The sequence below is a fragment of the Phyllobates terribilis genome, unplaced genomic scaffold, assembly GCF_046119375.1.
Source record: "Phyllobates terribilis strain yellow unplaced genomic scaffold, ASM4611937v1 Scaffold_416__1_contigs__length_1633014, whole genome shotgun sequence".
NCBI classification, from domain to species: domain Eukaryota; kingdom Metazoa; phylum Chordata; class Amphibia; order Anura; family Dendrobatidae; genus Phyllobates; species Phyllobates terribilis.
The window spans coordinates 1,561,449-1,588,480 of NW_027363176.1; the positions used below are offsets into that span (position 1 = coordinate 1,561,449).

Sequence of the window (27,032 nt, forward strand, 5' to 3'; positions counted from 1 at the left end):
CACATAGGTTCTGGGAGGCCGAACAGAGACGGAAGGAAAAGGCCAGGACATCCGAAAATGAACCAACAGGTCAGACCACCCCTCAGGAGGAGGAACAACAACCTGGAGCCTCAGCGAGCAAAGAGGGCGATTCGAGTGATGAGGAAAGCTCAGAGGTAATGAAGGGTAACTCCCAAGCAGTGAGGAAAAGTTGGCACCAAGACAACAGGGAGGCTAAAAGAAAGGCGGAAAAGGAACAAAAGGGCATGATCGGTAAAACCAAAAGAGACCGGCAGAAGGTTGACACCGAGCCCGAGGCAAAAACTGGGTTTCCTGGGCCTGAGTCTGAGGCTAACTGGACTACGGTGGGTCCCCATAAAAAGAAAAGAGGGAAGAAAGATGGTTCGAATGGAGCGGCTGATGGGGATCAGATGGACACATCTCCTGGTGGGGAGGTGGACGTTGGTCCCCCAAAGGTCCCGGACCCTGCTGACCCCGGTGGGGAGCCGGACCTTGCCAGCTCCATGAGCTCGGGTACATTGCCTTGTACACAACCTTCCCCTGTGTGTCGGCCTCCCCTGGGTGCAGGGGAGCCACCTGGGGACCCACCTGATAAGGATCTGAATGGCCAGCCCATGGAGACCCAGGGTGCTGTTCCTCTTAGTTGTCTCCCAAGCTACTCACATGTAGCGTTGGGTCATTGTCTTGGTGAGTCAAGTTCCTCCTCCATGGAGTCCTTACTTACGATAAATTCGGACGAGGGAAGTAGCTCGAGCGTAAGTGGTCTGGCCGGTTCAGCGGATAGGAAGTAAGTTCCGGATTTCTGTTTTATATAATTTTTTTACTTTCCTCCAATGGCAGAACTTAAGGGCATTTCCCTCAATGTGAGGGGTCTAAAATCAAAAACCAGAAGAGTAACATTATTTAATTTTTTAACTTGTCTTACGGCTTCCGTCTTCTTTTTACAGGAATGCAATATCCCTCACACAGTATCCTACAAAAAATACAAAGAGGATTGGAAATGTGGCCCATCAGTGTGGTCCGGGTCAAATGTTACCGGATCAGCAGGGATAGCTATACTTTTTAAGGGAAACGTTCAAATTGATTTTATCCAAGAGATTTTACCAGGTCGTATGTTATTAGTTAAAGCTTTTATTAATGGTGTAAAATGGCAATTTTTAAATTTTTATGGGTCCCCAGATAAAAATGAAAGAGCTGACATGTTAGAGATTTTACCATTATTTATTAATACCTCTGAACCTTTTATCTTGGCAGGTGATTTTAATTGTATTTTAAAGGGTGAAAGTCGGCGCTCTACAGCCGTAAGTAGAAATTATGACAAAACTTCCGGTATGTTAAGTAATATTTTAAGTGATTTTAGACTTGTTGATATTTATAAAGAATGCAACAAGACTAGTTCAGTAGAAGCCGGCTTTGCCTGGAGCAATTTAAATTGCAGTTCAAGAATAGATTTTATATTTGGTTCAGAACAAATTTTACCTGATAAATGTGAAACCCACGATAATATCTTCTCAGATCATAAATTTTTATCTTTTAGTGTAAAAATTAATGCTAATAAAAAATGTGGGAAAAAAACTTGGAAAATGAATGTATCCCTTTTAAATGATTCTAAGATTTTATCGGATTTTATTGAATTTTATAAAAACTGCAGGAGGAAGAAAGATGTAAATGTCCCTATAAGTGCCTGGTGGGATAAAATGAAAAAAAAAATAAAAGATTTTTTTATTAAGAAAAGCATATATAAAGCAAAAGAAAAGCTAGAATTATATAATAATTTAAATACCCGGTTACAGACCTTATATAAACTTAGAGAAAATGGTCTAGAAGTAGAAAAAGATATTAAAATACTGAAAGAAGAAATAACAAAATCACTAGAACAAAAAGGGAAAGAGCTCATTTTCCGCTCCAGAATAAAACATGTGGAGGAAGACGAAAAATGTTCTAGATATTTTTTTAAAAAAATTAGAGAGAAAAAAACAGTAATTGAAGATATAGATGGAGAGAAAAATATGGGAAAAATTTTGGAAAAGGTACATGGTTGCTATTTTAATCTTTTTAATGATAAAACAATAGATGAAAATATAATGCAAAATTCCCTAGAAGAAATAACATCTGTTTTAGATACCGCCTCCCAAGAATTTTTATCACAAAACATAACAGAAGAAGAAATTTTACAAACCATAAAACGTTTTAAAATTGGAAAAGTCCCTGGATCAGACGGTATTCCTATAGAGTTTTATGTAAAATTTTATGATATTTTAAAAGAGGATCTGTTTTATGTTTTTACTGAAGTTTTTAATGATAAGGTTTTATTAAAATCCTGGAAAAAAGGGGAGGTCTCATTATTATATAAGAAAGGTGATAAGACAGACTTAAAAAACTGGAGACCTATAACCCTACTAAACTGTGACTATAAAATAATGGCAAAAATTTGTGCAAACCGCCTTAAAAAAATTATAGGAAAAATAATCCACTCAAACCAAGTATGTGGTGTGCCTGAGCGCAGTATCTGGGACAATCTAAACCTTGTTAAAGACTGTATTGAAGACATTAAAAACAGAAAAGGGAAGATGGCAATTTTATCAATTGACTTCGAAAAAGCTTTTGATCAGATTTCTCATTTTTATCTTTTTAAGGTTTTAGAAAAAATGGGCATACCAGAAAGGTTTTTATTATCTCTTAAAGCGTTTTATAAGGACTGCACAAGTAAGATTTTAGTAAATGGTTTTAAGACACAAGATGTTTTTTTAAAATCAGGGGTAAAACAGGGGTGCCCCCTGTCCCCACTACTTTTTATTTGTGCTCTTGAGCCACTTTTATGTGCAATCCGTAGAGATAGACAAATATGTGGTATCCCTCTACCTGGAAGCAAAGGAACAGAAGCAAAAGTGGTGGGTTACATGGACGATGTGGCGGTCCTTTGCCGAGATGCACCATCACTACAAAACTCACTCAAACAGATCCAATCCTTTTGTACAGCTTCTGGTTTTAAGGTTAATTTTAATAAGAGTAGTATTTTAAATATTGGGGAGATGATTTTACACGATGTTTTTATTCCAATAACTGACTCTATTAATATTTTAGGTATTTCTTTCTGTGAATCCAATAATGGTCTAAATAACTGGGAGGCGGTAGCTCAGAAAGTGAATACGAAAATATGTATGTGGAATATGAGAAAATTAACGATGGAGGGTAAAGTATTAATTATAAAAATGGTAATTTTGCCTCTTTTATTGTATTTGAGTTTGGTTTTCCCTCCCCCTGTAAATATTTTAAAAAAGATCACTAAAGCATGTTTTACTTTTTTCTGGAGTTCTAAGATGGAGAAATTAAAAAGAGAAATTGTAACAAAACCAAAGCTCAAAGGTGGGAAAGACTTTCCAGATTTTAGTAGGTTCCTTTTAATTAAATTTTTTTGCTTCTGTTTTAATGCCCTTTTTAAAAATCACTATTGGTCCTTTTTTATGCGTTATAACACTGGTTTTTTTATGAGAAAGTTTGGGTGGTTTGAAACGGTTTTATCATCTCCATATGCTTTTAAACTGCCAACGCATTATTTAATTTTAGAAAAAATAGTGATTCATTTTAATTTAGGGGGTAAAGAAGCGGGAGATCTACAAAATAGTAAGAAATTAATTAAAAGTCTTTGTAAAAATGAAGAGTTATGTAACATTGAGCGCTATGATGATGAACAAATATTGAATATATGGAAAGTCATTAATGCAAAATATCTTTTTAATATACAGAAAGATTTGGCTTGGAGCTGCGCACACCAATGTCTTCCGTGCCGGGCATTCCAACATAGAAGAGGACTCGTGAGGTCTGCCATTTGCCCAAGAAGCGGATGTCAAGAGGAGGAATCAGTGAAACATCTACTATGGACTTGTCCTTTTGCAAAAGCGTTCTGGAGAAAATTGCTCCCTCTGATGGAAAAAGTGGCAGATCTCAAAGACTTTAACTACGCCACAATACTTTATGGACTTATGGAATGCCCAACAAAAGACCAAAAAATAATGGCATGGAAGACAATAAATTGCGCCAAAATAGCTCTCTGGAAAGCCCGAAATATTTTAATTTTTAATCATGATGAATTGTCTTTAAATGATGTTTTTAGTTTTTGTTTAAGTGAAATGTATGTATATTTTTTATTAGATAAAAAAAATAATCCAAATATCTCCCTAAAATGGGATGTCAATGTATGGAACACATTTTGAATTTTTGTAACATTTTATTAATTTGAATATATGCAAATTTTTATCCTATTTGAATAATTTATGTTTTTAAGTCTCGTATGTTTCGAGACAATGTATAAAAATTTGTAATGATGTAAAATGTTGCTTTTATTTCTGTACATCTGTGTAATTTTTAAATAAAACTGGTTTTATCCCTGTGAGGGGATAGCCAAATTAAAAAAAAAATCTGTTCTTATCAGTTTAATATCTGATACGTCCCCTATCTGGGGACCATATATTAAATGGATTTTTAGAACAGGGAGATGGAAAAAGAGCTTGCTCTGTCCACTCCACGCATTGACCTGGTATTGCAGTATCTCCAGGACCGGTGCACCCCTTCTTTAATGCAGTTTCTAAAATCAGAAAGAATTGAATTCAATGTTTTTTGTTCATTTTGCTTGTTTGTCGGATTTTGGGATGGACTCTTTGGCTTTGCTTTTCTTCTCCTCATTGGATTTTTCATGTTCAAAGTTGCAGAAGCCAGATTACAAGCTCATTTTGGTTCAACTTCAGCAACTGTGCATTGCATTGCCATGTAATGTGATGCAATGCTATCTTTCTAGCTCTCCCTTTTTACTTCCTTTTGGATAAACAGACATATTAGGCAAGCATTTTGGAGCTTTCACCTAAATAACTACAGGTGGTGAGATAAGCTGCACAATATAATTGACCTTTCAGTATATTGTTGCACACACACCATCTATTTAGCAAATGCCCTTGTTATCAACAGCAGCCTTTTAAACTCACCTGAGCTAACAGGTATGTGCGCTGGTTACTCTGCTGCGCTTAAAATTTCTTTTTTGGTTTGCTACAATGCCTTTTCTGAAACGTTGTCTCCTGCTGGAACACTGACTTCTTTCATTTAATGCCTGCAGACTATAAAAGAGAACCCAACCCAAAAAGTTTGGTTGATTAGTCTGTGGCATTCTGTTAAACTGTTGCTTATGGCGGTCTCTGTGAGCTTCTCAGCGACATTCAGCCAGCCAGGTATCCTGCCTGCAGTAGATGGAATGTGGCAATGGAACGCTGGCTGCGCGTGTCATAATAGGCTCTGAGCCTTTATATACCTGTGCACAGCAGCAGCCACCTTCAGTCTGCTGCTGGACAGCCAGCAGCAGCAGCAGCAGGAGAGGTATGTAATCAGGAGCCCTCCTGCTAAGGGTAGACAGCTGCTCGTTCCACCCCACCCCCCGCCTTAATTGGTTCTCCTCCCTTCCAACGGTGTTGAGGCGGGTGGGAACAGCAGGGGGTGAAGGTGCTGTGTTTAAAGAGGTGGAGTTATGCAGATCTAAAACGCGTGGATTGCAGCAGCAGCAAGCCGAAAAGTGCAGGCATGTAAGGGATCTAGAGGTTGACAACATGTCTTCTTAACGGGAGTCCAGGAGCTCATCTCCACAAATGGACTTTTCAGGATCCTTGGGTGGCTCCGTAGTTTGAAACCAATTCTGGTTATCGCTTCTCGGCCTTTTTGGCTAAGATCAAGTGTAGTATCTGTTCTTATCAGTTTAATATCTGATACGTCCCCTATCTGGGGACCATATATTAAATGGATTTTTAGAACAGGGAGATGGAAAAAGAGCTTGCTCTGTCCACTCCACGCATTGACCTGGTATTGCAGTATCTCCAGGACCGGTGCACCCCTTCTTTAATGCAGTTTCTAAAATCAGAAAGAATTGAATTCAATGTTTTTTGTTCATTTTGCTTGTTTGTCGGATTTTGGGATGGACTCTTTGGCTTTGCTTTTCTTCTCCTCATTGGATTTTTCATGTTCAAAGTTGCAGAAGCCAGATTACAAGCTCATTTTGGTTCAACTTCAGCAACTGTGCATTGCATTGCCATGTAATGTGATGCAATGCTATCTTTCTAGCTCTCCCTTTTTACTTCCTTTTGGATAAACAGACATATTAGGCAAGCATTTTGGAGCTTTCACCTAAATAACTACAGGTGGTGAGATAAGCTGCACAATATAATTGACCTTTCAGTATATTGTTGCACACACACCATCTATTTAGCAAATGCCCTTGTTATCAACAGCAGCCTTTTAAACTCACCTGAGCTAACAGGTATGTGCGCTGGTTACTCTGCTGCGCTTAAAATTTCTTTTTTGGTTTGCTACAATGCCTTTTCTGAAATGTTGTCTCCTTCTGCTGGAACACTGACTTCTTTCATTTAATGCCTGCAGACTATAAAAGAGAACCCAACCCAAAAAGTTTGGTTGATTAGTCTGTGGCATTCTGTTAAACTGTTGCTTATGGCGGTCTCTGTGAGCTTCTCAGCGACATTCAGCCAGCCAGGTATCCTGCCTGCAGTAGATGGAATGTGGCAATGGAACGCTGGCTGCGCGTGTCATAATAGGCTCTGAGCCTTTATATACCTGTGCACAGCAGCAGCCACCTTCAGTCTGCTGCTGGACAGCCAGCAGCAGCAGCAGCAGGAGAGGTATGTAATCAGGAGCCCTCCTGCTAAGGGTAGACAGCTGCTCGTTCCACCCCACCCCCCGCCTTAATTGGTTCTCCTCCCTTCCAACGGTGTTGAGGCGGGTGGGAACAGCAGGGGGTGAAGGTGCTGTGTTTAAAGAGGTGGAGTTATGCAGATCTAAAACGCGTGGATTGCAGCAGCAGCAAGCCGAAAAGTGCAGGCATGTAAGGGATCTAGAGGTTGACAACATGTCTTCTTAACGGGAGTCCAGGAGCTCATCTCCACAAATGGACTTTTCAGGATCCTTGGGTGGCTCCGTAGTTTGAAACCAATTCTGGTTATCGCTTCTCGGCCTTTTGGCTAAGATCAAGTGTAGTATCTGTTCTTATCAGTTTAATATCTGATACGTCCCCTATCTGGGGACCATATATTAAATGGATTTTTAGAACAGGGAGATGGAAAAAGAGCTTGCTCTGTCCACTCCACGCATTGACCTGGTATTGCAGTATCTCCAGGACCGGTGCACCCCTTCTTTAATGCAGTTTCTAAAATCAGAAAGAATTGAATTCAATGTTTTTTGTTCATTTTGCTTGTTTGTCGGATTTTGGGATGGACTCTTTGGCTTTGCTTTTCTTCTCCTCATTGGATTTTTCATGTTCAAAGTTGCAGAAGCCAGATTACAAGCTCATTTTGATTCAACTTCAGCAACTGTGCATTGCATTGCCATGTAATGTGATGCAATGCTATCTTTCTAGCTCTCCCTTTTTACTTCCTTTTGGATAAACAGACATATTAGGCAAGCATTTTGGAGCTTTCACCTAAATAACTACAGGTGGTGAGATAAGCTGCACAATATAATTGACCTTTCAGTATATTGTTGCACACACACCATCTATTTAGCAAATGCCCTTGTTATCAACAGCAGCCTTTTAAACTCACCTGAGCTAACAGGTATGTGCGCTGGTTACTCTGCTGCGCTTAAAATTTCTTTTTTGGTTTGCTACAATGCCTTTTCTGAAACGTTGTCTCCTTCTGCTGGAACACTGACTTCTTTCATTTAATGACTGCAGACTATAAAAGAGAACCCAACCCAAAAAGTTTGGTTGATTAGTCTGTGGCATTCTGTTAAACTGTTGCTTATGGCGGTCTCTGTGAGCTTCTCAGCGACATTCAGCCAGCCAGGTATCCTGCCTGCAGTAGATGGAATGTGGCAATGGAACGCTGGCTGCGCGTGTCATAATAGGCTCTGAGCCTTTATATACCTGTGCACAGCAGCAGCCACCTTCAGTCTGCTGCTGGACAGCCAGCAGCAGCAGCAGCAGGAGAGGTATGTAATCAGGAGCCCTCCTGCTAAGGGTAGACAGCTGCTCGTTCCACCCCACCCCCCGCCTTAATTGGTTCTCCTCCCTTCCAACGGTGTTGAGGCGGGTGGGAACAGCAGGGGGTGAAGGTGCTGTGTTTAAAGAGGTGGAGTTATGCAGATCTAAAACGCGTGGATTGCAGCAGCAGCAAGCCGAAAAGTGCAGGCATGTAAGGGATCTAGAGGTTGACAACATGTCTTCTTAACGGGAGTCCAGGAGCTCATCTCCACAAATGGACTTTTCAGGATCCTTGGGTGGCTCCGTAGTTTGAAACCAATTCTGGTTATCGCTTCTCGGCCTTTTGGCTAAGATCAAGTGTAGTATCTGTTCTTATCAGTTTAATATCTGATGCGTCCCCTATCTGGGGACCATATATTAAATGGATTTTTAGAACAGGGAGATGGAAAAAGAGCTTGCTCTGTCCACTCCACGCATTGACCTGGTATTGCAGTATCTCCAGGACCGGTGCACCCCTTCTTTAATGCAGTTTCTAAAATCAGAAAGAATTGAATTCAATGTTTTTTGTTCATTTTGCTTGTTTGTCGGATTTTGGGATGGACTCTTTGGCTTTGCTTTTCTTCTCCTCATTGGATTTTTCATGTTCAAAGTTGCAGAAGCCAGATTACAAGCTCATTTTGGTTCAACTTCAGCAACTGTGCATTGCATTGCCATGTAATGTGATGCAATGCTATCTTTCTAGCTCTCCCTTTTTACTTCCTTTTGGATAAACAGACATATTAGGCAAGCATTTTGGAGCTTTCACCTAAATAACTACAGGTGGTGAGATAAGCTGCACAATATAATTGACCTTTCAGTATATTGTTGCACACACACCATCTATTTAGCAAATGCCCTTGTTATCAACAGCAGCCTTTTAAACTCACCTGAGCTAACAGGTATGTGCGCTGGTTACTCTGCTGCGCTTAAAATTTCTTTTTTGGTTTGCTACAATGCCTTTTCTGAAACGTTGTCTCCTTCTGCTGGAACACTGACTTCTTTCATTTAATGCCTGCAGACTATAAAAGAGAACCCAACCCAAAAAGTTTGGTTGATTAGTCTGTGGCATTCTGTTAAACTGTTGCTTATGGCGGTCTCTGTGAGCTTCTCAGCGACATTCAGCCAGCCAGGTATCCTGCCTGCAGTAGATGGAATGTGGCAATGGAACGCTGGCTGCGCGTGTCATAATAGGCTCTGAGCCTTTATATACCTGTGCACAGCAGCAGCCACCTTCAGTCTGCTGCTGGACAGCCAGCAGCAGCAGGAGCAGGAGAGGTATGTAATCAGGAGCCCTCCTGCTAAGGGTAGACAGCTGCTCGTTCCACCCCACCCCCCGCCTTAATTGGTTCTCCTCCCTTCCAACGGTGTTGAGGCGGGTGGGAACAGCAGGGGGTGAAGGTGCTGTGTTTAAAGAGGTGGAGTTATGCAGATCTAAAACGCGTGGATTGCAGCAGCAGCAAGCCGAAAAGTGCAGGCATGTAAGGGATCTAGAGGTTGACAACATGTCTTCTTAACGGGAGTCCAGGAGCTCATCTCCACAAATGGACTTTTCAGGATCCTTGGGTGGCTCCGTAGTTTGAAACCAATTCTGGTTATCGCTTCTCGGCCTTTTGGCTAAGATCAAGTGTAGTATCTGTTCTTATCAGTTTAATATCTGATACGTCCCCTATCTGGGGACCATATATTAAACGGATTTTTAGAACAGGGAGATGGAAAAAGAGCTTGCTCTGTCCACTCCACGCATTGACCTGGTATTGCAGTATCTCCAGGACCGGTGCACCCCTTCTTTAATGCAGTTTCTAAAATCAGAAAGAATTGAATTCAATGTTTTTTGTTCATTTTGCTTGTTTGTCGGATTTTGGGATGGACTCTTTGGCTTTGCTTTTCTTCTCCTCATTGGATTTTTCATGTTCAAAGTTGCAGAAGCCAGATTACAAGCTCATTTTGGTTCAACTTCAGCAACTGTGCATTGCATTGCCATGTAATGTGATGCAATGCTATCTTTCTAGCTCTCCCTTTTTACTTCCTTTTGGATAAACAGACATATTAGGCAAGCATTTTGGAGCTTTCACCTAAATAACTACAGGTGGTGAGATAAGCTGCACAATATAATTGACCTTTCAGTATATTGTTGCACACACACCATCTATTTAGCAAATGCCCTTGTTATCAACAGCAGCCTTTTAAACTCACCTGAGCTAACAGGTATGTGCGCTGGTTACTCTGCTGCGCTTAAAATTTCTTTTTTGGTTTGCTACAATGCCTTTTCTGAAACGTTGTCTCCTTCTGCTGGAACACTGACTTCTTTCATTTAATGCCTGCAGACTATAAAAGAGAACCCAACCCAAAAAGTTTGGTTGATTAGTCTGTGGCATTCTGTTAAACTGTTGCTTATGGCGGTCTCTGTGAGCTTCTCAGCGACATTCAGCCAGCCAGGTATCCTGCCTGCAGTAGATGGAATGTGGCAATGGAACGCTGGCTGCGCGTGTCATAATAGGCTCTGAGCCTTTATATACCTGTGCACAGCAGCAGCCACCTTCAGTCTGCTGCTGGACAGCCAGCAGCAGCAGCAGCAGGAGAGGTATGTAATCAGGAGCCCTCCTGCTAAGGGTAGACAGCTGCTCGTTCCACCCCACCCCCCGCCTTAATTGGTTCTCCTCCCTTCCAACGGTGTTGAGGCGGGTGGGAACAGCAGGGGGTGAAGGTGCTGTGTTTAAAGAGGTGGAGTTATGCAGATCTAAAACGCGTGGATTGCAGCAGCAGCAAGCCGAAAAGTGCAGGCATGTAAGGGATCTAGAGGTTGACAACATGTCTTCTTAACGGGAGTCCAGGAGCTCATCTCCACAAATGGACTTTTCAGGATCCTTGGGTGGCTCCGTAGTTTGAAACCAATTCTGGTTATCGCTTCTCGGCCTTTTGGCTAAGATCAAGTGCAGTGATCTAGCGGCTGCTGCCTTGGTCTTGGCTGAGAGGTGCTCGGGGTACCCGGCTCCTTGGCCTGGGGGGATCGCTCTGTTTTTCAGCAGGGCTTCACCTCCCTGCTGCTATTAGGGAGTCGGATTAGTCCCCGGGCAACGGGAGGCGATCATCTACCTGGCACTTCGGTGTTGAAGGTTTCTATTGAGAAGAGGAGAACCTGTTTGTGAAGAAGATGTCTGCAGCATCACATGAAGGAGAGGAAGATAATGTGCCTGAATTCGCTAAGGTGCAGAATTCTATTCGTTTGGTTGTTCAGGAGAACTTTCGAGATTAAAAGGATTTTAGGTATGTGATGAGTCAAGTTCTTGTGGATCTTTTTGGTTTGAAGACAGAAGAAGTGTTGGCGATAATGGACTACCCCAGGAGGGGTGTTTATGATATAGTTTTTGTTGACAAAGTTTTTTTTGAAAGATATCTAAGGAAAATGACTGCAAGCCAGGATAAAAGAATGGAGGGGATAAGTGTAATGCCACACTTCCCCGTTAGAGATAAATGGATCATTGTTAAAATGTACTCTCCATTGGTGGACGAAGAGGATGTTCTTACATTTTTGGAGTTTTTTTGTTTGTCAGTAACACCAAAAGGGAAGATTTATAATGAATTTGGTTTTTGGACTTCAAAGTGGAAATTTTTGGTCCGTTTCAAAGAAGATGAGCAGGGGACTGTGTTGCTTCCCCCAGCTAGGTTTAAGTTGGGTAATATAAATGGTGATATTTTTTTCAGTGGTATACCCACTTTTTGTCGAGTTTGTCGTCAATACGGGCATGGAAAGGAAAATTGTTCGGGTGGTGTATGTGGTTTTTGCAAAAAAGGTGATCATGAGTCAAAGGATTGTAAAGATCGGAGGAAGTGCAACTTGTGTCAGGAAGATACGCATGTTTTTAAGAATTGCCCAAAGAGGAAAAGAAATAAAGAGAAGGAGGTAGTGGTTAAAAAGGTTTTGGTAGAGAGAAAGGAGGAAAGTGTAGAAAAGGTGTTGGTGGTAAAGGGAAAAGAAAGCAAACCTGTAGGAGTGCAGAGGGAGATGGAGAAAACAAGAGTAGATTGGGGGGATAGGGTAGAGAGTGAAATGGGAGGTGTAAGTCAGGGAACTGGCCGTGGTAAGGTTAAAAAGCAAGAAAAGAGAAAGGAACAGGAAGTGGAGGTGGCAATGGAAGAAAATATAGTTGTTTTTCAACAACCTATGTTTATAAAGAATGCAGAATATTTTAACCGGTTGTACCGTAAGTTGTATGATGAGAAACGTTTGGACTATCTTATAGAGAATGTTAGGAAAGAACTAATAAGAGATAAAAATGTTTTTTGTGTGAAATATAGAATACCAGATGGTGTATCGAAACAAGTTTTTTCAGCATCAAGGGTTGAAGATTTGTCCCTTAAGGTTCTGAGTTGGGTTGGGGTTCATGCTTTTGATAATGGTTACAAGTATTTTACTTGATGTTATTACTGTTGTTAATACAGTTATAATTTAATTTTTATTTTTTTGGTATCCATTCAGGTTCTGAAACATTTCTTTCTTTGTAAGTATTGTTGTATTTTTGTAATTTTTTTTTCTGACATTAAAAGTACCAAAACCTGATGATGATTTAAGTTGGAGTCCACGTCTTGTCTCCCTTTGGGGAGAAGAGGACTGTGGAGTGGACTTTAATTTTAACCTGAATAGGTTTTAAAAAAAAAAAAAAAAAAATCTGTTCTTATCAGTTTAATATCTGATACGTCCCCTATCTGGGGACCATATATTAAATGGATTTTTAGAACAGGGAGATGGAAAAAGAGCTTGCTCTGTCCACTCCACGCATTGACCTGGTATTGCAGTATCTCCAGGACCGGTGCACCCCTTCTTTAATGCAGTTTCTAAAATCAGAAAGAATTGAATTCAATGTTTTTTGTTCATTTTGCTTGTTTGTTGGATTTTGGGATGGACTCTTTGGCTTTGCTTTTCTTCTCCTCATTGGATTTTTCATGTTCAAAGTTGCAGAAGCCAGATTACAAGCTCATTTTGGTTCAACTTCAGCAACTGTGCATTGCATTGCCATGTAATGTGATGCAATGCTATCTTTCTAGCTCTCCCTTTTTACTTCCTTTTGGATAAACAGACATATTAGGCAAGCATTTTGGAGCTTTCACCTAAATAACTACAGGTGGTGAGATAAGCTGCACAATATAATTGACCTTTCAGTATATTGTTGCACACACACCATCTATTTAGCAAATGCCCTTGTTATCAACAGCAGCCTTTTAAACTCACCTGAGCTAACAGGTATGTGCGCTGGTTACTCTGCTGCGCTTAAAATTTCTTTTTTGGTTTGCTACAATGCCTTTTCTGAAACGTTGTCTCCTTCTGCTGGAACACTGACTTCTTTCATTTAATGCCTGCAGACTATAAAAGAGAACCCAACCCAAAAAGTTTGGTTGATTAGTCTGTGGCATTCTGTTAAACTGTTGCTTATGGCGGTCTCTGTGAGCTTCTCAGCGACATTCAGCCAGCCAGGTATCCTGCCTGCAGTAGATGGAATGTGGCAATGGAACGCTGGCTGCGCGTGTCATAATAGGCTCTGAGCCTTTATATACCTGTGCACAGCAGCAGCCACCTTCAGTCTGCTGCTGGACAGCCAGCAGCAGCAGCAGCAGGAGAGGTATGTAATCAGGAGCCCTCCTGCTAAGGGTAGACAGCTGCTCGTTCCACCCCACCCCCCGCCTTAATTGGTTCTCCTCCCTTCCAACGGTGTTGAGGCGGGTGGGAACAGCAGGGGGTGAAGGTGCTGTGTTTAAAGAGGTGGAGTTATGCAGATCTAAAACGCGTGGATTGCAGCAGCAGCAAGCCGAAAAGTGCAGGCATGTAAGGGATCTAGAGGTTGACAACATGTCTTCTTAACGGGAGTCCAGGAGCTCATCTCCACAAATGGACTTTTCAGGATCCTTGGGTGGCTCCGTAGTTTGAAACCAATTCTGGTTATCGCTTCTCGGCCTTTTGGCTAAGATCAAGTGTAGTATCTGTTCTTATCAGTTTAATATCTGATACGTCCCCTATCTGGGGACCATATATTAAATGGATTTTTAGAACAGGGAGATGGAAAAAGAGCTTGCTCTGTCCACTCCACGCATTGACCTGGTATTGCAGTATCTCCAGGACCGGTGCACCCCTTCTTTAATGCAGTTTCTAAAATCAGAAAGAATTGAATTCAATGTTTTTTGTTCATTTTGCTTGTTTGTCGGATTTTGGGATGGACTCTTTGGCTTTGCTTTTCTTCTCCTCATTGGATTTTTCATGTTCAAAGTTGCAGAAGCCAGATTACAAGCTCATTTTGGTTCAACTTCAGCAACTGTGCATTGCATTGCCATGTAATGTGATGCAATGCTATCTTTCTAGCTCTCCCTTTTTACTTCCTTTTGGATAAACAGACATATTAGGCAAGCATTTTGGAGCTTTCACCTAAATAACTACAGGTGGTGAGATAAGCTGCACAATATAATTGACCTTTCAGTATATTGTTGCACACACACCATCTATTTAGCAAATGCCCTTGTTATCAACAGCAGCCTTTTAAACTCACCTGAGCTAACAGGTATGTGCGCTGGTTACTCTGCTGCGCTTAAAATTTCTTTTTTGGTTTGCTACAATGCCTTTTCTGAAACGTTGTCTCCTTCTGCTGGAACACTGACTTCTTTCATTTAATGCCTGCAGACTATAAAAGAGAACCCAACCCAAAAAGTTTGGTTGATTAGTCTGTGGCATTCTGTTAAACTGTTGCTTATGGCGGTCTCTGTGAGCTTCTCAGCGACATTCAGCCAGCCAGGTATCCTGCCTGCAGTAGATGGAATGTGGCAATGGAACGCTGGCTGCGCGTGTCATAATAGGCTCTGAGCCTTTATATACCTGTGCACAGCAGCAGCCACCTTCAGTCTGCTGCTGGACAGCCAGCAGCAGCAGCAGCAGGAGAGGTATGTAATCAGGAGCCCTCCTGCTAAGGGTAGACAGCTGCTCGTTCCACCCCACCCCCCGCCTTAATTGGTTCTCCTCCCTTCCAACGGTGTTGAGGCGGGTGGGAACAGCAGGGGGTGAAGGTGCTGTGTTTAAAGAGGTGGAGTTATGCAGATCTAAAACGCGTGGATTGCAGCAGCAGCAAGCCGAAAAGTGCAGGCATGTAAGGGATCTAGAGGTTGACAACATGTCTTCTTAACGGGAGTCCAGGAGCTCATCTCCACAAATGGACTTTTCAGGATCCTTGGGTGGCTCCGTAGTTTGAAACCAATTCTGGTTATCGCTTCTCGGCCTTTTGGCTAAGATCAAGTGTAGTATCTGTTCTTATCAGTTTAATATCTGATACGTCCCCTATCTGGGGACCATATATTAAATGGATTTTTAGAACAGGGAGATGGAAAAAGAGCTTGCTCTGTCCACTCCACGCATTGACCTGGTATTGCAGTATCTCCAGGACCGGTGCACCCCTTCTTTAATGCAGTTTCTAAAATCAGAAAGAATTGAATTCAATGTTTTTTGTTCATTTTGCTTGTTTGTTGGATTTTGGGATGGACTCTTTGGCTTTGCTTTTCTTCTCCTCATTGGATTTTTCATGTTCAAAGTTGCAGAAGCCAGATTACAAGCTCATTTTGGTTCAACTTCAGCAACTGTGCATTGCATTGCCATGTAATGTGATGCAATGCTATCTTTCTAGCTCTCCCTTTTTACTTCCTTTTGGATAAACAGACATATTAGGCAAGCATTTTGGAGCTTTCACCTAAATAACTACAGGTGGTGAGATAAGCTGCACAATATAATTGACCTTTCAGTATATTGTTGCACACACACCATCTATTTAGCAAATGCCCTTGTTATCAACAGCAGCCTTTTAAACTCACCTGAGCTAACAGGTATGTGCGCTGGTTACTCTGCTGCGCTTAAAATTTCTTTTTTGGTTTGCTACAATGCCTTTTCTGAAACGTTGTCTCCTTCTGCTGGAACACTGACTTCTTTCATTTAATGCCTGCAGACTATAAAAGAGAACCCAACCCAAAAAGTTTGGTTGATTAGTCTGTGGCATTCTGTTAAACTGTTGCTTATGGCGGTCTCTGTGAGCTTCTCAGCGACATTCAGCCAGCCAGGTATCCTGCCTGCAGTAGATGGAATGTGGCAATGGAACGCTGGCTGCGCGTGTCATAATAGGCTCTGAGCCTTTATATACCTGTGCACAGCAGCAGCCACCTTCAGTCTGCTGCTGGACAGCCAGCAGCAGCAGCAGCAGGAGAGGTATGTAATCAGGAGCCCTCCTGCTAAGGGTAGACAGCTGCTCGTTCCACCCCACCCCCCGCCTTAATTGGTTCTCCTCCCTTCCAACGGTGTTGAGGCGGGTGGGAACAGCAGGGGGTGAAGGTGCTGTGTTTAAAGAGGTGGAGTTATGCAGATCTAAAACGCGTGGATTGCAGCAGCAGCAAGCCGAAAAGTGCAGGCATGTAAGGGATCTAGAGGTTGACAACATGTCTTCTTAACGGGAGTCCAGGAGCTCATCTCCACAAATGGACTTTTCAGGATCCTTGGGTGGCTCCGTAGTTTGAAACCAATTCTGGTTATCGCTTCTCGGCCTTTTGGCTAAGATCAAGTGTAGTATCTGTTCTTATCAGTTTAATATCTGATACGTCCCCTATCTGGGGACCATATATTAAATGGATTTTTAGAACAGGGAGATGGAAAAAGAGCTTGCTCTGTCCACTCCACGCATTGACCTGGTATTGCAGTATCTCCAGGACCGGTGCACCCCTTCTTTAATGCAGTTTCTAAAATCAGAAAGAATTGAATTCAATGTTTTTTGTTCATTTTGCTTGTTTGTCGGATTTTGGGATGGACTCTTTGGCTTTGCTTTTCTTCTCCTCATTGGATTTTTCATGTTCAAAGTTGCAGAAGCCAGATTACAAGCTCATTTTGGTTCAACTTCAGCAACTGTGCATTGCATTGCCATGTAATGTGATGCAATGCTATCTTTCTAGCTCTCCCTTTTTACTTCCTTTTGGATAAACAGACATATTAGGCAAGCATTTTGGAGCTTTCACCTAAATAACTACAGGTGGTGAGATAAGCTGCACAATATAATTGACCTTTCAGTATATTGTTGCACACACACCATCTATTTAGCAAATGCCCTTGTTATCAACAGCAGCCTTTTAAACTCACCTGAGCTAACAGGTATGTGCGCTGGTTACTCTGCTGCGCTTAAAATTTCTTTTTTGGTTTGCTACAATGCCTTTTCTGAAACGTTGTCTCCTTCTGCTGGAACACTGACTTCTTTCATTTAATGCCTGCAGACTATAAAAGAGAACCCAACCCAAAAAGTTTGGTTGATTAGTCTGTGGCATTCTGTTAAACTGTTGCTTATGGCGGTCTCTGTGAGCTTCTCAGCGACATTCAGCCAGCCAGGTATCCTGCCTGCAGTAGATGGAATGTGGCAATGGAACGCTGGCTGCGCGTGTCATAATAGGCTCTGAGCCTTTATATACCTGTGCACAGCAGCAGCCACCTTCAGTCTGCTGCTGGACAGCCAGCAGCAGCAGCAGCAGGAGAGGTATGTAATCAGGAGCCCTCCTGCTAAGGGTAGACAGCTGCTCGTTCCACCCCACCCCCCGCCTTAATTGGTTCTCCTCCCTTCCAACGGTGTTGAGGCGGGTGGGAACAGCAGGGGGTGAAGGTGCTGTGTTTAAAGAGGTGGAGTTATGCAGATCTAAAACGCGTGGATTGCAGCAGCAGCAAGCCGAAAAGTGCAGGCATTTAAGGGATCTAGAGGTTGACAACATGTCTTCTTAACGGGAGTCCAGGAGCTCATCTCCACAAATGGACTTTTCAGGATCCTTGGGTGGCTCCGTAGTTTGAAACCAATTCTGGTTATCGCTTCTCGGCCTTTTGGCTAAGATCAAGTGTAGTATCTGTTCTTATCAGTTTAATATCTGATACGTCCCCTATCTGGGGACCATATATTAAACGGATTTTTAGAACAGGGAGATGGAAAAAGAGCTTGCTCTGTCCACTCCACGCATTGACCTGGTATTGCAGTATCTCCAGGACCGGTGCACCCCTTCTTTAATGCAGTTTCTAAAATCAGAAAGAATTGAATTCAATGTTTTTTGTTCATTTTGCTTGTTTGTCGGATTTTGGGATGGACTCTTTGGCTTTGCTTTTCTTCTCCTCATTGGATTTTTCATGTTCAAAGTTGCAGAAGCCAGATTACAAGCTCATTTTGGTTCAACTTCAGCAACTGTGCATTGCATTGCCATGTAATGTGATGCAATGCTATCTTTCTAGCTCTCCCTTTTTACTTCCTTTTGGATAAACAGACATATTAGGCAAGCATTTTGGAGCTTTCACCTAAATAACTACAGGTGGTGAGATAAGCTGCACAATATAATTGACCTTTCAGTATATTGTTGCACACACACCATCTATTTAGCAAATGCCCTTGTTATCAACAGCAGCCTTTTAAACTCACCTGAGCTAACAGGTATGTGCGCTGGTTACTCTGCTGCGCTTAAAATTTCTTTTTTGGTTTGCTACAATGCCTTTTCTGAAACGTTGTCTCCTTCTGCTGGAACACTGACTTCTTTCATTTAATGCCTGCAGACTATAAAAGAGAACCCAACCCAAAAAGTTTGGTTGATTAGTCTGTGGCATTCTGTTAAACTGTTGCTTATGGCGGTCTCTGTGAGCTTCTCAGCGACATTCAGCCAGCCAGGTATCCTGCCTGCAGTAGATGGAATGTGGCAATGGAACGCTGGCTGCGCGTGTCATAATAGGCTCTGAGCCTTTATATACCTGTGCACAGCAGCAGCCACCTTCAGTCTGCTGCTGGACAGCCAGCAGCAGCAGCAGCAGGAGAGGTATGTAATCAGGAGCCCTCCTGCTAAGGGTAGACAGCTGCTCGTTCCACCCCACCCCCCGCCTTAATTGGTTCTCCTCCCTTCCAACGGTGTTGAGGCGGGTGGGAACAGCAGGGGGTGAAGGTGCTGTGTTTAAAGAGGTGGAGTTATGCAGATCTAAAACGCGTGGATTGCAGCAGCAGCAAGCCGAAAAGTGCAGGCATGTAAGGGATCTAGAGGTTGACAACATGTCTTCTTAACGGGAGTCCAGGAGCTCATCTCCACAAATGGACTTTTCAGGATCCTTGGGTGGCTCCGTAGTTTGAAACCAATTCTGGTTATCGCTTCTCGGCCTTTTGGCTAAGATCAAGTGCAGTGATCTAGCGGCTGCTGCCTTGGTCTTGGCTGAGAGGTGCTCGGGGTACCCGGCTCCTTGGCCTGGGGGGATCGCTCTGTTTTTCAGCAGGGCTTCACCTCCCTGCTGCTATTAGGGAGTCGGATTAGTCCCCGGGCAACGGGAGGCGATCATCTACCTGGCACTTCGGTGTTGAAGGTTTCTATTGAGAAGAGGAGAACCTGTTTGTGAAGAAGATGTCTGCAGCATCACATGAAGGAGAGGAAGATAATGTGCCTGAATTCGCTAAGGTGCAGAATTCTATTCGTTTGGTTGTTCAGGAGAACTTTCGAGATCAAAAGGATTTTAGGTATGTGATGAGTCAAGTTCTTGTGGATCTTTTTGGTTTGAAGACAGAAGAAGTGTTGGCGATAATGGACTACCCCAGGAGGGGTGTTTATGATATAGTTTTTGTTGACAAAGTTTTTTTTGAAAGATATCTAAGGAAAATGACTGCAAGCCAGGATAAAAGAATGGAGGGGATAAGTGTAATGCCACACTTCCCCGTTAGAGATAAATGGATCATTGTTAAAATGTACTCTCCATTGGTGGACGAAGAGGATGTTCTTACATTTTTGGAGTTTTTTTGTTTGTCAGTAACACCAAAAGGGAAGATTTATAATGAATTTGGTTTTTGGACTTCGAAGTGGAAATTTTTGGTCCGTTTCAAAGAAGATGAGCAGGGGACTGTGTTGCTTCCCCCAGCTAGGTTTAAGTTGGGTAATATAAATGGTGATATTTTTTTCAGTGGTATACCCACTTTTTGTCGAGTTTGTCGTCAATACGGGCATGGAAAGGAAAATTGTTCGGGTGGTGTATGTGGTTTTTGCAAAAAAGGTGATCATGAGTCAAAGGATTGTAAAGATCGGAGGAAGTGCAACTTGTGTCAGGAAGATACGCATGTTTTTAAGAATTGCCCAAAGAGGAAAAGAAATAAAGAGAAGGAGGTAGTGGTTAAAAAGGTTTTGGTAGAGAGAAAGGAGGAAAGTGTAGAAAAGGTGTTGGTGGTAAAGGGAAAAGAAAGCAAACCTGTAGGAGTGCAGAGGGAGATGGAGAAAACAAGAGTAGATTGGGGGGATAGGGTAGAGAGTGAAATGGGAGGTGTAAGTCAGGGAACTGGCCGTGGTAAGGTTAAAAAGCAAGAAAAGAGAAAGGAACAGGAAGTGGAGGTGGCAATGGAAGAAAATATAGTTGTTTTTCAACAACCTATGTTTATAAAGAATGCAGAATATTTTAACCGGTTGTACCGTAAGTTGTATGATGAGAAACGTTTGGACTATCTTATAGAGAATGTTAGGAAAGAACTAATAAGAGATAAAAATGTTTTTTGTGTGAAATATAGAATACCAGATGGTGTATCGAAACAAGTTTTTTCAGCATCAAGGGTTGAAGATTTGTCCCTTAAGGTTCTGAGTTGGGTTGGGGTTCATGCTTTTGATAATGGTTACAAGTATTTTACTTGATGTTATTACTGTTGTTAATACAGTTATAATTTAATTTTTATTTTTTTGGTATCCATTCAGGTTCTGAAACATTTCTTTCTTTGTAAGTATTGTTGTATTTTTGTAATTTTTTTTTCTGACATTAAAAGTACCAAAACCTGATGATGATTTAAGTTGGAGTCCACGTCTTGTCTCCCTTTGGGGAGAAGAGGACTGTGGAGTGGACTTTAATTTTAACCTGAATAGGTTTTAAAAAAAAAAAAAAAAAAATCTGTTCTTATCAGTTTAATATCTGATACGTCCCCTATCTGGGGACCATATATTAAATGGATTTTTAGAACAGGGAGATGGAAAAAGAGCTTGCTCTGTCCACTCCACGCATTGACCTGGTATTGCAGTATCTCCAGGACCGGTGCACCCCTTCTTTAATGCAGTTTCTAAAATCAGAAAGAATTGAATTCAATGTTTTTTGTTCATTTTGCTTGTTTGTTGGATTTTGGGATGGACTCTTTGGCTTTGCTTTTCTTCTCCTCATTGGATTTTTCATGTTCAAAGTTGCAGAAGCCAGATTACAAGCTCATTTTGGTTCAACTTCAGCAACTGTGCATTGCATTGCCATGTAATGTGATGCAATGCTATCTTTCTAGCTCTCCCTTTTTACTTCCTTTTGGATAAACAGACATATTAGGCAAGCATTTTGGAGCTTTCACCTAAATAACTACAGGTGGTGAGATAAGCTGCACAATATAATTGACCTTTCAGTATATTGTTGCACACACACCATCTATTTAGCAAATGCCCTTGTTATCAACAGCAGCCTTTTAAACTCACCTGAGCTAACAGGTATGTGCGCTGGTTACTCTGCTGCGCTTAAAATTTCTTTTTTGGTTTGCTACAATGCCTTTTCTGAAACGTTGTCTCCTTCTGCTGGAACACTGACTTCTTTCATTTAATGCCTGCAGACTATAAAAGAGAACCCAACCCAAAAAGTTTGGTTGATTAGTCTGTGGCATTCTGTTAAACTGTTGCTTATGGCGGTCTCTGTGAGCTTCTCAGCGACATTCAGCCAGCCAGGTATCCTGCCTGCAGTAGATGGAATGTGGCAATGGAACGCTGGCTGCGCGTGTCATAATAGGCTCTGAGCCTTTATATACCTGTGCACAGCAGCAGCCACCTTCAGTCTGCTGCTGGACAGCCAGCAGCAGCAGCAGCAGGAGAGGTATGTAATCAGGAGCCCTCCTGCTAAGGGTAGACAGCTGCTCGTTCCACCCCACCCCCCGCCTTAATTGGTTCTCCTCCCTTCCAACGGTGTTGAGGCGGGTGGGAACAGCAGGGGGTGAAGGTGCTGTGTTTAAAGAGGTGGAGTTATGCAGATCTAAAACGCGTGGATTGCAGCAGCAGCAAGCCGAAAAGTGCAGGCATGTAAGGGATCTAGAGGTTGACAACATGTCTTCTTAACGGGAGTCCAGGAGCTCATCTCCACAAATGGACTTTTCAGGATCCTTGGGTGGCTCCGTAGTTTGAAACCAATTCTGGTTATCGCTTCTCGGCCTTTTGGCTAAGATCAAGTGTAGTATCTGTTCTTATCAGTTTAATATCTGATACGTCCCCTATCTGGGGACCATATATTAAATGGATTTTTAGAACAGGGAGATGGAAAAAGAGCTTGCTCTGTCCACTCCACGCATTGACCTGGTATTGCAGTATCTCCAGGACCGGTGCACCCCTTCTTTAATGCAGTTTCTAAAATCAGAAAGAATTGAATTCAATGTTTTTTGTTCATTTTGCTTGTTTGTCGGATTTTGGGATGGACTCTTTGGCTTTGCTTTTCTTCTCCTCATTGGATTTTTCATGTTCAAAGTTGCAGAAGCCAGATTACAAGCTCATTTTGGTTCAACTTCAGCAACTGTGCATTGCATTGCCATGTAATGTGATGCAATGCTATCTTTCTAGCTCTCCCTTTTTACTTCCTTTTGGATAAACAGACATATTAGGCAAGCATTTTGGAGCTTTCACCTAAATAACTACAGGTGGTGAGATAAGCTGCACAATATAATTGACCTTTCAGTATATTGTTGCACACACACCATCTATTTAGCAAATGCCCTTGTTATCAACAGCAGCCTTTTAAACTCACCTGAGCTAACAGGTATGTGCGCTGGTTACTCTGCTGCGCTTAAAATTTCTTTTTTGGTTTGCTACAATGCCTTTTCTGAAACGTTGTCTCCTTCTGCTGGAACACTGACTTCTTTCATTTAATGCCTGCAGACTATAAAAGAGAACCCAACCCAAAAAGTTTGGTTGATTAGTCTGTGGCATTCTGTTAAACTGTTGCTTATGGCGGTCTCTGTGAGCTTCTCAGCGACATTCAGCCAGCCAGGTATCCTGCCTGCAGTAGATGGAATGTGGCAATGGAACGCTGGCTGCGCGTGTCATAATAGGCTCTGAGCCTTTATATACCTGTGCACAGCAGCAGCCACCTTCAGTCTGCTGCTGGACAGCCAGCAGCAGCAGCAGCAGGAGAGGTATGTAATCAGGAGCCCTCCTGCTAAGGGTAGACAGCTGCTCGTTCCACCCCACCCCCCGCCTTAATTGGTTCTCCTCCCTTCCAACGGTGTTGAGGCGGGTGGGAACAGCAGGGGGTGAAGGTGCTGTGTTTAAAGAGGTGGAGTTATGCAGATCTAAAACGCGTGGATTGCAGCAGCAGCAAGCCGAAAAGTGCAGGCATGTAAGGGATCTAGAGGTTGACAACATGTCTTCTTAACGGGAGTCCAGGAGCTCATCTCCACAAATGGACTTTTCAGGATCCTTGGGTGGCTCCGTAGTTTGAAACCAATTCTGGTTATCGCTTCTCGGCCTTTTGGCTAAGATCAAGTGTAGTATCTGTTCTTATCAGTTTAATATCTGATACGTCCCCTATCTGGGGACCATATATTAAATGGATTTTTAGAACAGGGAGATGGAAAAAGAGCTTGCTCTGTCCACTCCACGCATTGACCTGGTATTGCAGTATCTCCAGGACCGGTGCACCCCTTCTTTAATGCAGTTTCTAAAATCAGAAAGAATTGAATTCAATGTTTTTTGTTCATTTTGCTTGTTTGTCGGATTTTGGGATGGACTCTTTGGCTTTGCTTTTCTTCTCCTCATTGGATTTTTCATGTTCAAAGTTGCAGAAGCCAGATTACAAGCTCATTTTGGTTCAACTTCAGCAACTGTGCATTGCATTGCCATGTAATGTGATGCAATGCTATCTTTCTAGCTCTCCCTTTTTACTTCCTTTTGGATAAACAGACATATTAGGCAAGCATTTTGGAGCTTTCACCTAAATAACTACAGGTGGTGAGATAAGCTGCACAATATAATTGACCTTTCAGTATATTGTTGCACACACACCATCTATTTAGCAAATGCCCTTGTTATCAACAGCAGCCTTTTAAACTCACCTGAGCTAACAGGTATGTGCGCTGGTTACTCTGCTGCGCTTAAAATTTCTTTTTTGGTTTGCTACAATGCCTTTTCTGAAACGTTGTCTCCTTCTGCTGGAACACTGACTTCTTTCATTTAATGCCTGCAGACTATAAAAGAGAACCCAACCCAAAAAGTTTGGTTGATTAGTCTGTGGCATTCTGTTAAACTGTTGCTTATGGCGGTCTCTGTGAGCTTCTCAGCGACATTCAGCCAGCCAGGTATCCTGCCTGCAGTAGATGGAATGTGGCAATGGAACGCTGGCTGCGCGTGTCATAATAGGCTCTGAGCCTTTATATACCTGTGCACAGCAGCAGCCACCTTCAGTCTGCTGCTGGACAGCCAGCAGCAGCAGCAGCAGGAGAGGTATGTAATCAGGAGCCCTCCTGCTAAGGGTAGACAGCTGCTCGTTCCACCCCACCCCCCGCCTTAATTGGTTCTCCTCCCTTCCAACGGTGTTGAGGCGGGTGGGAACAGCAGGGGGTGAAGGTGCTGTGTTTAAAGAGGTGGAGTTATGCAGATCTAAAACGCGTGGATTGCAGCAGCAGCAAGCCGAAAAGTGCAGGCATGTAAGGGATCTAGAGGTTGACAACATGTCTTCTTAACGGGAGTCCAGGAGCTCATCTCCACAAATGGACTTTTCAGGATCCTTGGGTGGCTCCGTAGTTTGAAACCAATTCTGGTTATCGCTTCTCGGCCTTTTGGCTAAGATCAAGTGCAGTGATCTAGCGGCTGCTGCCTTGGTCTTGGCTGAGAGGTGCTCGGGGTACCCGGCTCCTTGGCCTGGGGGGATCGCTCTGTTTTTCAGCAGGGCTTCACCTCCCTGCTGCTATTAGGGAGTCGGATTAGTCCCCGGGCAACGGGAGGCGATCATCTACCTGGCACTTCGGTGTTGAAGGTTTCTATTGAGAAGAGGAGAACCTGTTTGTGAAGAAGATGTCTGCAGCATCACATGAAGGAGAGGAAGATCATGTGCCTGAATTCGCTAAGGTGCAGAATTCTATTCGTTTGGTTGTTCAGGAGAACTTTCGAGATCAAAAGGATTTTAGGTATGTGATGAGTTAAGTTCTTGTGGATCTTTTTGGTTTGAAGACAGAAGAAGTGTTGGCGATAATGGACTACCCCAGGAGGGGTGTTTATGATATAGTTTTTGTTGACAAAGTTTTTTTTGAAGGATATCTAAGGAAAATGACTGCAAGCCAGGATAAAAGAATGGAGGGGATAAGTGTAATGCCACACTTCCCCGTTAGAGATAAATGGATCATTGTTAAAATGTACTCTCCATTGGTGGACGAAGAGGATGTTCTTACATTTTTGGAGTTTTTTTGTTTGTCAGTAACACCAAAAGGGAAGATTTATAATGAATTTGGTTTTTGGACTTCGAAGTGGAAATTTTTGGTCCGTTTCAAAGAAGATGAGCAGGGGACTGTGTTGCTTCCCCCAGCTAGGTTTAAGTTGGGTAATATAAATGGTGATATTTTTTTCAGTGGTATACCCACTTTTTGTCGAGTTTGTCGTCAATACGGGCATGGAAAGGAAAATTGTTCGGGTGGTGTATGTGGTTTTTGCAAAAAAGGTGATCATGAGTCAAAGGATTGTAAAGATCGGAGGAAGTGCAACTTGTGTCAGGAAGATACGCATGTTTTTAAGAATTGCCCAAAGAGGAAAAGAAATAAAGAGAAGGAGGTAGTGGTTAAAAAGGTTTTGGTAGAGAGAAAGGAGGAAAGTGTAGAAAAGGTGTTGGTGGTAAAGGGAAAAGAAAGCAAACCTGTAGGAGTGCAGAGGGAGATGGAGAAAACAAGAGTAGATTGGGGGGATAGGGTAGAGAGTGAAATGGGAGGTGTAAGTCAGGGAACTGGCCGTGGTAAGGTTAAAAAGCAAGAAAAGAGAAAGGAACAGGAAGTGGAGGTGGCAATGGAAGAAAATATAGTTGTTTTTCAACAACCTATGTTTATAAAGAATGCAGAATATTTTAACCGGTTGTACCGTAAGTTGTATGATGAGAAACGTTTGGACTATCTTATAGAGAATGTTAGGAAAGAACTAATAAGAGATAAAAATGTTTTTTGTGTGAAATATAGAATACCAGATGGTGTATCGAAACAAGTTTTTTCAGCATCAAGGGTTGAAGATTTGTCCCTTAAGGTTCTGAGTTGGGTTGGGGTTCATGCTTTTGATAATGGTTACAAGTATTTTACTTGATGTTATTACTGTTGTTAATACAGTTATAATTTAATTTTTATTTTTTTGGTATCCATTCAGGTTCTGAAACATTTCTTTCTTTGAAAGTATTGTTGTATTTTTGTAATTTTTTTTTCTGACATTAAAAGTACCAAAACCTGATGATGATTTAAGTTGGAGTCCACGTCTTGTCTCCCTTTGGGGAGAAGAGGACTGTGGAGTGGACTTTAATTTTAACCTGAATAGGTTTTAAAAAAAAAAAAAAAAAAAAAAAATCTGTTCTTATCAGTTTAATATCTGATACGTCCCCTATCTGGGGACCATATATTAAATGGATTTTTAGAACAGGGAGATGGAAAAAGAGCTTGCTCTGTCCACTCCACGCATTGACCTGGTATTGCAGTATCTCCAGGACCGGTGCACCCCTTCTTCAATGCAGTTTCTAAAATCAGAAAGAATTGAATTCAATGTTTTTTGTTCATTTTGCTTGTTTGTTGGATTTTGGGATGGACTCTTTGGCTTTGCTTTTCTTCTCCTCATTGGATTTTTCATGTTCAAAGTTGCAGAAGCCAGATTACAAGCTCATTTTGGTTCAACTTCAGCAACTGTGCATTGCATTGCCATGTAATGTGATGCAATGCTATCTTTCTAGCTCTCCCTTTGTACTTCCTTTTGGATAAACAGACATATTAGGCAAGCATTTTGGAGCTTTCACCTAAATAAC

At 42.2% G+C, this 27,032-nt stretch overlaps 12 non-coding genes and 2 pseudogenes across 12 annotated transcripts; all 14 read left to right on the forward strand.

Moving 5' to 3' along the window:
* The first annotated feature begins 4,383 nt into the window (after positions 1-4,383).
* On the forward strand, positions 4,384-4,571 carry LOC141227159 (U2 spliceosomal RNA). The gene has a single exon (XR_012294257.1). It is a non-coding gene; the product is annotated as a U2 spliceosomal RNA (small nuclear RNA).
* A 1,112-nt stretch (positions 4,572-5,683) lies between these two features.
* On the forward strand, positions 5,684-5,875 carry LOC141227038 (U2 spliceosomal RNA). Its single transcript, XR_012294150.1, has one exon. It is a non-coding gene; the product is annotated as a U2 spliceosomal RNA (small nuclear RNA).
* Positions 5,876-6,990: 1,115 nt separating this feature from the next.
* Positions 6,991-7,181, forward strand: LOC141226891 (U2 spliceosomal RNA). Its single transcript, XR_012294008.1, has one exon. It is a non-coding gene; the product is annotated as a U2 spliceosomal RNA (small nuclear RNA).
* Positions 7,182-8,296: 1,115 nt separating this feature from the next.
* LOC141227011 (U2 spliceosomal RNA) lies at positions 8,297-8,487 on the forward strand. Its single transcript, XR_012294124.1, has one exon. It is a non-coding gene; the product is annotated as a U2 spliceosomal RNA (small nuclear RNA).
* Positions 8,488-9,602: 1,115 nt separating this feature from the next.
* On the forward strand, positions 9,603-9,793 carry LOC141226938 (U2 spliceosomal RNA). Its single transcript, XR_012294053.1, has one exon. It is a non-coding gene; the product is annotated as a U2 spliceosomal RNA (small nuclear RNA).
* Positions 9,794-12,646: 2,853 nt separating this feature from the next.
* LOC141227155 (U2 spliceosomal RNA) lies at positions 12,647-12,827 on the forward strand (annotated as a pseudogene).
* Positions 12,828-13,942: 1,115 nt separating this feature from the next.
* LOC141226892 (U2 spliceosomal RNA) lies at positions 13,943-14,133 on the forward strand. The gene has a single exon (XR_012294009.1). It is a non-coding gene; the product is annotated as a U2 spliceosomal RNA (small nuclear RNA).
* A 1,115-nt stretch (positions 14,134-15,248) lies between these two features.
* Positions 15,249-15,439, forward strand: LOC141226893 (U2 spliceosomal RNA). Its single transcript, XR_012294010.1, has one exon. It is a non-coding gene; the product is annotated as a U2 spliceosomal RNA (small nuclear RNA).
* A 1,115-nt stretch (positions 15,440-16,554) lies between these two features.
* On the forward strand, positions 16,555-16,745 carry LOC141226895 (U2 spliceosomal RNA). The gene has a single exon (XR_012294012.1). It is a non-coding gene; the product is annotated as a U2 spliceosomal RNA (small nuclear RNA).
* A 1,115-nt stretch (positions 16,746-17,860) lies between these two features.
* LOC141226939 (U2 spliceosomal RNA) lies at positions 17,861-18,051 on the forward strand. The gene has a single exon (XR_012294054.1). It is a non-coding gene; the product is annotated as a U2 spliceosomal RNA (small nuclear RNA).
* A 2,853-nt stretch (positions 18,052-20,904) lies between these two features.
* LOC141227156 (U2 spliceosomal RNA) lies at positions 20,905-21,085 on the forward strand (annotated as a pseudogene).
* A 1,115-nt stretch (positions 21,086-22,200) lies between these two features.
* On the forward strand, positions 22,201-22,391 carry LOC141226896 (U2 spliceosomal RNA). Its single transcript, XR_012294013.1, has one exon. It is a non-coding gene; the product is annotated as a U2 spliceosomal RNA (small nuclear RNA).
* Positions 22,392-23,506: 1,115 nt separating this feature from the next.
* On the forward strand, positions 23,507-23,697 carry LOC141226897 (U2 spliceosomal RNA). Its single transcript, XR_012294014.1, has one exon. It is a non-coding gene; the product is annotated as a U2 spliceosomal RNA (small nuclear RNA).
* A 2,853-nt stretch (positions 23,698-26,550) lies between these two features.
* On the forward strand, positions 26,551-26,736 carry LOC141227162 (U2 spliceosomal RNA). Its single transcript, XR_012294260.1, has one exon. It is a non-coding gene; the product is annotated as a U2 spliceosomal RNA (small nuclear RNA).
* Positions 26,737-27,032: the final 296 nt, after the last annotated feature.